We start from the raw sequence: 9008 nt of genomic DNA, 5'->3' as shown, positions 1-9008 counted from the left end.
AGTTATCTAAAAAGTTTACTTAATCCCTTGAGACTAAAATATGACTGCATACTAAGTTTAAAATTTAACTTAAAGTTTAAATACCTACCTCTAGGGGGCAAAAAATAATAAAAGCAGTAGCAGAAATAAAAATGTATATTTGAGAATGTATGATGACTTCCCTATATATTTGTGATTATAGTTATCCTTCTATACTTTAGCTTCTGAAAAAGTCTTAATCATGAGAAAGTGAAAGGTAAGCAAATGTCCCAGTTTATTTCTTCTCCACAATCATTTACAAGTAGACTTTTACATAGGAGAGCTAGTAGTAGTGGTAACATAGTGCCATTACTTTTTTAAGATCAGGGGAGAGCACAAATGCAGTCCCTCACTACTACAAATTACACAGTCGAGTTTCCCACATTTGGGGAAATTGCAGGGGTCAGCATATCCGGAGTACAATGGAAAAACCTCGCCCTGGGAAAACCACCTTCTTGATCATGCTATCTCCCCTGCCAGGTAAGTATGACATATTGCTTTTTATTGCTATGGCAACAATGCTTCTCCTGAGACAATGGTTATCTATTTTTGGTTCTGTTTTGAAATCATGTGTTTTCCAACAGATATTGCTTTATGATGATGATTTTCAACTTAATCATCTCAAGCAATGTGCTTGTTGGACACTGTGCTATGTTGTATGTTGTCTCGATACTCCCACCAGGATTGAAAAATTGTTTCAACCAATTTTGGGAAGTGCCACTGTCAACCCTTTGGAAATTGCCTTCAGCTTAAGAAAGCCTCCCTGTTCAAGGCCTTATCCCATTCCAGGTACAGCCTAAATCTAGTGACTGTTTAATACAGGATTTAGAGCAGCGGTTCTCAACCTGTGGGTCGCGACCCACAGGTTGAAAACCTCTGATTTAGAGTAATGTCAGAAGAATGACAAAATGAGAGATCCCCTTAGTATCTCTTCTTGAAATTTTAATAATTTAAATAACTATCATTAAAAAAAGGATTCCTTGCTCAACACACAAACATGAGAGATCTGCACATTAAGGTCTTAGAGGTGGGCAAATGGGTGTGAATGGGGGGAGGGCAAGAAAGGAGAAAAGGGGAGATGGTCACAGACCAAATCTTGCAGCCAGGAGCTCATGGCGTGCTCAACCTGGAAAAGGGAGAAATCAAGTTGTGGCTTGCACGCTCATCAGCTAGGAGGAGCAAAAATATCTAGCGAGTATTTCTGAAGGAATGGGCAGTGAAAGTTGCAGCTAAGTGGGCAGGAGACAAAGCACAGAGGTGCGACCTCAGTTGTCTGGCAATCAGCATTCTAGACAGAGAAACAAATCCACGAAGTCTGGCTGCCCTTTAACCTCCCCGAGCTGGCCTCCCTTCACCATTCATATGGATTGTAGAACATAGTTTCTGAAAACCTGAGAAATGGTACTACAAATTCCCTCTTTCCCTGAGCAATAAGTACACTCTGTGACTAATCACAGATTTGGGTGGAGGTGCAGGGGGATGCTGTGGAGGCCCACTGGTCACAACTGCTGGGATAGACTCACTAAGGAAAAAAAAGAAAAATCTTATATAAACTAAATCAGAAATGAAAGAGAAGTTACCATATCACAGATATAAAATGATCATATTAGAATACTATTAAAGACTGTTTGCCAGCAGATTTAATAACCTAAAGGAAATGGATGTTTCTAAGAGTTATATATCCTTCCTAGACTGAATTATGAAGAACTGGAAATTCTAAATAGACTAATCAACAGTGAGGAAATTGAAACAACTATCAAAAATCTTCCCTCTTAAAAAAGTCTAAGACTAGATGGCTCCAAAACTGAATTCTACCAAACATTCAAAGAAAATTTGATTTCTATTCTTTTCAAACACTTCCAAAAATTTGAAGATGAGGCAGTAGTTCCTAAATAGTTTATGAAACCAATATAATCCTGATACCAAAACCTGGCAAAACACAAAAAAAGAAAATTACCGACCAATACCTCTAATTAATACAGACTCAAAAATCCTAAACAAAATTCTAGCAAATAGAATATTATAATACATTAATAAAATAATACATAATGATCTAGTGGGGTTTATTTCAGAGGCACATGGATGGTTTAACATTTGAAAATCAATCAATGTAATACACTACACTTAAAAAACAAAGAATAAAAATCAAATGCTCATATTAGTAGATGCATAAAAGCATTTGATAAGCTATAACATCCATTTACAATTAAAACTCTTAATAAAATGGGTGTAGAAGGAAACAACCTCAACATAATAAAGGTCTTATATGACAAACCATCAGGCAATATCATACTCAATGGTGAAAAACTGAAAGCTTTTCCTCTAAAACTAGGAACAAAGCAAGGTTTCCCACTCTCATTATGCTTAGTCAACATAGTTCTGGAAGGCCTCACCAGAGCAATCAATCATGGATAAGATATAAAAGGTATCCAAATTGGGAATGAAGAAGTGAAAGTGTCACTTTTGCAGATGACATGATTTTATATATAGAAAACTCTAAAGACTCCACCAAAAAATATTAGAAAAACAATAAACAAATACAGTAAAGTTATAGGATACAAAATCAATGTATAAAAATCCACTGCATTCCTATATACTAACAATGGCATTTCAGAAAAAAAAATTTTCTTTTGCAATAGCAACAAAAAGAATACAATACTTAGGGATAAACTTAACAAAGGATTGAAGAACCTATATACTGAGACAAGATAATTGTTTTTTGGAAAACATTCTCGCAAAAAATGTTCTCAAAAAGATGAAAAGAGATTTGGCTAGTATATTTCTAGGATATCTCATAGAAGCTTAAAAAAAATAATGGCCCATAACAAGTGAAAACGTGGCTATGGCCAAGGACAGTCAAAGGGAAGAAACGGTTCAGAGATATGGGCATGTCACAGTGGATATATGATGTAAGACTGGAAAAATTATGATATAATTATGTTCTGCAGGTGCCAGAAAGATACTTCATTTGACCAAATTTTAAGGAATATGCTGAAGAGAAAGCCATCAGCGATACAGCTTAGAGACTAAGCTAGGATATATGTTAGGAGAATGTTTTGTGAGCAGAATGGTATGTCTCCCTGATAAGAATGGTGATGGTAAATTCCCAAAATAATAGAGACAAGATAGTGGCTCTTAAAAGTTTAAAGCAAGGTTGGCTTAATGATTCTCATGGGTAGCAAGAGAAGTATGGCAAGCAGAGAGCCATAGTTACAGCTAATATATATATAGTTTTCTTGTGATCAAAATAGATGTACAAATAACAAGGGTATTGTTCTATTTCCTTAACACAACAATGACAACAAAAATCACAAGGGATGATTAAGAAAGGAGACTTAAGGCAGCCATCTTAGTAGAATATCTCAGTCTCTTGCCAAACATCCTGACGTGAGCCAGTGTTTCAGCTCTGGGCCCACTGAGTGAAGGAGAGACTGGATCCCCGAGAGGAAGTATCCTGAAGCACTCCAGCTATAATAATTACCTCATCTTTTCCCAAAGATGCCTATAGCCATTTATTTGAATAAATATATACTGAGGAAAGGGGAATACTAAAAAATTTTGAGAATTGTTACACACAAGAACTAAAGAGACACTGGTACTCAAAAACACAAACCATCTTCATAGTCCCCCTGTGAAGGTAGGAACACATAATTGCCAGGTAATAAATGGAGCCCTGGTGCAAGTTCAACTCAAAACGTGTCTACTGGTTTCATGACTCAATGGAATCTTTCTCCAGTTCCAAATATATAATTTTAGTAAACATTCTTGACAATTGGCACAACCCCTAGATTAATTCCTTGGCCCAAATTGAAAAATATTATATATCATGATGGACAAGGCAAAATGAAAGTGTCTGACATATCCCACCAACACCAACACAGACAAAGTATTGAAAATATTCCAGGTAAAATGGCAAAGATTAATACCACTTTAAAGTTTAAAAGAAGCAGAGGTGATCTCTCCATAATATTTGCATTTATTTCACTATTCTGGCCCCAGAAAACTCAAACACATCCTGGAAAATATAGATGACCACTACCTCAACCAAAAAGTAGCCACAATTAAAGCTACTAGAAGATGGAAAGCCTTGGCTAGTGAAGACTGACCTCATCTCATGCAGAGGACATTTAGCCACTGACCTCCCAAACATGTTATTGTCCATCCTCATCAGAAAGGAAGAGAAAGAGTTAGCATATTCAAGTGTAATGCCCAACAGCATTCATTTTCAGTTTTGGATTAAAGCTTTGCTAACTCTCCCACCCTTTGTTATCATATGGGTCAAAGAAACCCAGACCAGACCAATGTGTACATCCTGTAGAACATCAAAGCAGTTCACTATGTTGATGACATCATGATGATAAACCTGTATAAGCAAGAAATAGAAAGTACAAAGGAAGGCCTGCTAAGACATGTGTGATCCAGGAGGTGGGAGATGAGCCCTATAATGGTTCATAGATTTGCAGTCAGTGAATCTGTAGGAAACTGATGGTCTGGAGCATGCTGGGACATGGCATAGATCATTTCATTTCACACCTCAACACAAAGAAAGAAGTTCTGTCAGTGATAACTTGATAGGTTTGCTTGGGATATGGAGGCAGCATATTCTACACCTGTCACCATTATCATAGCTAAATCATATATGCACCAGCCATTTGATGAGGTGAAATGCTTCCAACTTTGGATGGGACTCATATGACCTGGTAGATTCTAAGCATAAGTGATATCTGTGATAATAAAAGATGTCATGTGGAGTTTATGGTAATCCCCAATATGTGAATCATAATATGGACTAAGAGGATTCTGAAGAAAAACTATCTGTATCAGACTTTTAATGTAAATCTTAATCTACATTAATTTTAATATATTTATGTTATATATTTAATATAAACACAGATCTAAACCCAGATACAATGATAATTAAGATCTATATATATACCAATATCCATATCTATATATCTATACCTTGCAGGTTCTGTTTGGCCCCCTACTGCATATAAAAAATCCCCTGATTCAAATTCAAAACCCCTCTAGTTTATCATTTTCCATAAATGAGAACATTCTATAGGTCTTTAGATGCAACTAATTCAAAGTTCTCACTTGCAGAAATACTGACAGTTTGTTAAGAAAATCCAAAAGTTTAGGTATGTGAGATGTGCAAAAGATGACTAGATGATCTATTTTTTTCTTTTACATTTTATTTATTTATTTATTTAGAAAGCAAGGAAAGGGGATAGATAGAGAGAAACATTGATTTGTTGTTCTAGTTATTTATGCATTTATTAGTTGATTCTCATATATGCCCTGACTGGGGATCAAGCTCACAACCTTGGTGAATTGGGAAGATGCTCTAAGGCAACCAGATGACCTATTAATGATGGCTGTTCAGCCAGCTCCTACATATCCAAATTATCCCCATGCATGGTTCTTTTACAAACAACATGTCATTTCCTATTCAATAGCCCCACCTCTTGGTCTAATAGCTTTGCTAGTTAACCCTGAATTTTCTGTATTTCTCTGTCTCTTTTCCTTAATGGTTGTCTACATTTGTCTCTTTACACAAAACCCTTCTGATCACCATTCCCTACATATTCCTTTGAGTGCTGGATCTGAACACATGTCATTACCATTAGATAATTATTAGTTACTCTTCTATTTTAAGTCAAAGAATGATCATTTCTTAGAAACACAGTTTCTCCAAACCTGCTGTTTGCAGGGTAAGGAGAGATGTTTTTTCCCATCATGGAGAAGCTTTCTCATCCTAACCTTCCACAGTAAGTTAGGCAATTCTTTTTTTAATTTTTTTTATTTTAAGTGAGAGGATGGAAGATAGAGAGACAGACTCCTGCATGTGCCCTTACCAGGTGGGATTCACCTGGCAACCCCCATCTCGGGCCAATGCTTGAATCAACTGTGCTATCTTCAGTGGCTGGGCAGATACTCAAACCAATCAAGCCACTGGCTATGGGAGGAGAAGAGAAAGAGAAGGGGGAAAGGTAGGAGGAGAGAAATAGATGGTTGCTTCTCTTGTGTGTCCTGACAAGGAATCAAATCTTGGACATCCACACACTAGGCTGATACTCTACCCATTGAACCAACTAGCCAGGGCCAAGTTAGACAATTCTCAATGAAACAAAAAAAATGACTAGAAAGCACAAGAAATGTGAATTATCACAGTCAGGTACACTCTTTCTCCAAAGAGCTGTTTGCATTACATGCATGTTATAATATATATTAACATTCTAGAGTTTTTCCTACTTTAAAATTATAATTTTCTTTCCCTATTAGAAATAAAATCTTATTTTTTTCTAAACTATATTACTATAGCTACTTGGGTAGTGAAAAGACTCTAAGTTAGTTTTCCTGATAGCTCAAAAAAGGCTCCCATTTTTCCAAAGCAAATACTGTTTTATAGTTTCTTTATACCAGACCTCCTATTAGTGCTTTTTTTTTCCTGACAGGCAAAGAGCTTAGATGATGAAAGAACTTATAGGAATATGCTATGAAGATGTGCAGCAATAGGAAAACAATTAGAGACAGCAGGGCACCCTAAAGCAAAAGCCCTGAATGGACCAGAGTCCAGGGGCATCTCTGACCTGTACCTGAAACAGCAAAGCAGCAAGATAAGTTTCAGTAACAAGAAATGTTTAGGCTCTCAGAACAGAGATTAAAAGTCAGCATGTTCTTTTTCCTATACTTCACCCGCTGAAAACTTCTGCTGTCTTGTTCCCTTGAATTATTTGTACTGGCTAATAAATATCTGAGTAAGGCTGGTGATGGGGCTTTAGTCCTTTGGTTTGCTGACCAAGGTTGTTGCCTCCCCTCAGCCCCTCGGAGCATTTTATCTGCTCTCAACTAGTTCATTGTCACCACAACAAGAACTCTCAAAGGCATTTAGCAAAGCCCTGACTCTTATTTGTATTTCTGCTTTGGTGGATCTATTTTTCTAATATATATTCTATATATATATATATATGTGTGTGTGTGTGTGTATGTCATGTGTGTGTATATGTGTGTGTGTGTTTGAGTATGTATGTGTATATATATAACACACAAACATATATATATACACACATGGATATATGTATGTATTTGTATATGTATATGTGTATTTACACAAGTAATCACTTTGGGTTTACAAAGAATGAAAATAAACAGTAAATAAATTCTATTTATCAAATAATAGAAAATACTAACACATGGAAAGAGAATTAGAAAGCCTAGAAGAGAAGGTGGTAGAGCACAGATAATACAAAGGGCCCAAAGTGGGAATGTCTGTTCAGGTTGATTCTTCAGGTTGAAGCATAATCATTTGGGTACTCTCTTTTCAGCAGCCAATGGCATTATTATTGTTCACTACTTATAATAAATTCTACAAACATAGTTTCTAAGAATAGCAAAAACTTATGATCTGACAGTTTTGGAGTTCAGAAGCCTAACATGAGTCAGCAGAACCCCATTCCTTCTAGAGGCTCTCTAGGAGAATCCACGTCCTTGCCTTTAACTTATGCAAGAGGCCACACATATTCCATGGCTCACAGCCCTGCATCTCTCCAGCTTCTGTGTCTGAGCTTGCATATCTGAGTTTGACACTCCTCCTTTTACAAAGAAGCTTTCCCACACATTTAGGGCTGATGAACTCATTGCTAGAGTGCAGCAGATTAACTCACAGGTGTAGGTAGTTTGCTACAGAGAGGCAAGGTGTTTGCTAGCGCTACAAGGGTCTCTGGCCCAGTGAGTAAAGTTTGATAGTAATCCTTGCTACAGCAAATAAATAAATAAATAAATAAATAAATACTTGCAATAATATTGGTCTCACCTAGAAAATCTATGATAGTTTTCTCATCTCAAGACTCTTAATTTAATTATATCTGCAAGGCCATGTAGGATAACACATTAATAGTTAGTCTTTGGAGATTAGTTTGTAAATATCTTTGGAGGCCACTATCATGCCTACTATCCCGCCTCCCTATCCCATTCAATATCTCAAGATGAGTAGTGTTTGACCATCTGGATTTCATCTCCAGAAAATCTGGTTTCCTTGGTTTAGAGTTGAGGCCCAGGCATATATATTTTTTGAAAGATTCCCAATTGCACCCTAAGTTAAGAACCATTTTCATTATATACCATTGAATTACTCTCAACTGCTCTGGCCTGGCTCTAATTCCAAAGAAAGAGTATTCAAATATAATTGAGTTTTCCTTCAATTACTTATTAATTCTGCTATTCTCACAAAGGTTTTCTCCAGATTCAGTTGCCAAAATAAACTTATTCCTATATATCTTTGGTTAAAAATGTGAATTTCCCAGCTTAATTTGGACCCATGTTCTCTGCAAAACTGTAGGATCTCTCAAAAGTGTTATCTTTGTCTTTCAAATTTCTACCTATTTTTTTATACCCATTTTTTTTAGGTTACCTAACTCAAAAGAAGTTGCTTACACCACTCTCTTGGCACCTTATAAAGACTAAATTGTATCTTGGATTGCTTTCCTACTCTTCATAGACAAAGGAACCTAAAATTCTGGGCATGAGTCTTTGTTGCCATAGTATATGGCTCACTTTCCTAAAATATAAGCTAACCTTATTTGATAAAAATAGTAATGGTAATAATAAATTTCTTAAAATATTTTAAAAATTATTTAAAGTAAAATTAGAATTGCATAAAACCCAAAAGGAATCGTAATACAAATGCATTTTTTTTTCAGACTACAGTGATCCTGATTAATACTATTGGGTCTAAACAGCATCCTTTTGAAGGAAAAGAATGAAGTTTGGCAAGATCAGCTCTATTCTTAGATTATGGCATAAGAGGCCTATGGGGCAGGGTGTCAGGAGGCACCATGTGAAAGAACAGAGAGAAAATTTTGTAAAACAAACTATTGTGAAATATTGTTCATTTCCCATTGGGCAGAAACTAAGTGGAGGTCTTCAGAAGAGTAAAGAGCAGATGCTCAACTACTGGACAACTACTTGCCTGCCTGTCTCTCCTTCGC

At 36.2% G+C, this 9008-nt stretch overlaps 2 non-coding genes across 2 annotated transcripts; one reads left to right on the top strand and one right to left on the bottom strand.

The window, feature by feature from the left end:
- Positions 1–342: 342 nt before the first annotated feature.
- On the bottom strand, positions 343–506 carry LOC136401718 (U1 spliceosomal RNA). The gene has a single exon (XR_010750724.1). It is a non-coding gene; the product is annotated as a U1 spliceosomal RNA (small nuclear RNA).
- Positions 507–7629: 7123 nt separating this feature from the next.
- Positions 7630–7784, top strand: LOC136402056 (small nucleolar RNA SNORA62/SNORA6 family). The gene has a single exon (XR_010750953.1). It is a non-coding gene; the product is annotated as a small nucleolar RNA SNORA62/SNORA6 family (small nucleolar RNA).
- Positions 7785–9008: the final 1224 nt, after the last annotated feature.

This window comes from Saccopteryx leptura, chromosome 3, assembly GCF_036850995.1.
Source record: "Saccopteryx leptura isolate mSacLep1 chromosome 3, mSacLep1_pri_phased_curated, whole genome shotgun sequence".
Classification (NCBI taxonomy): Eukaryota; Metazoa; Chordata; class Mammalia; order Chiroptera; family Emballonuridae; genus Saccopteryx; species Saccopteryx leptura.
This window is presented reverse-complemented; position numbering and strand designations above follow the sequence as displayed.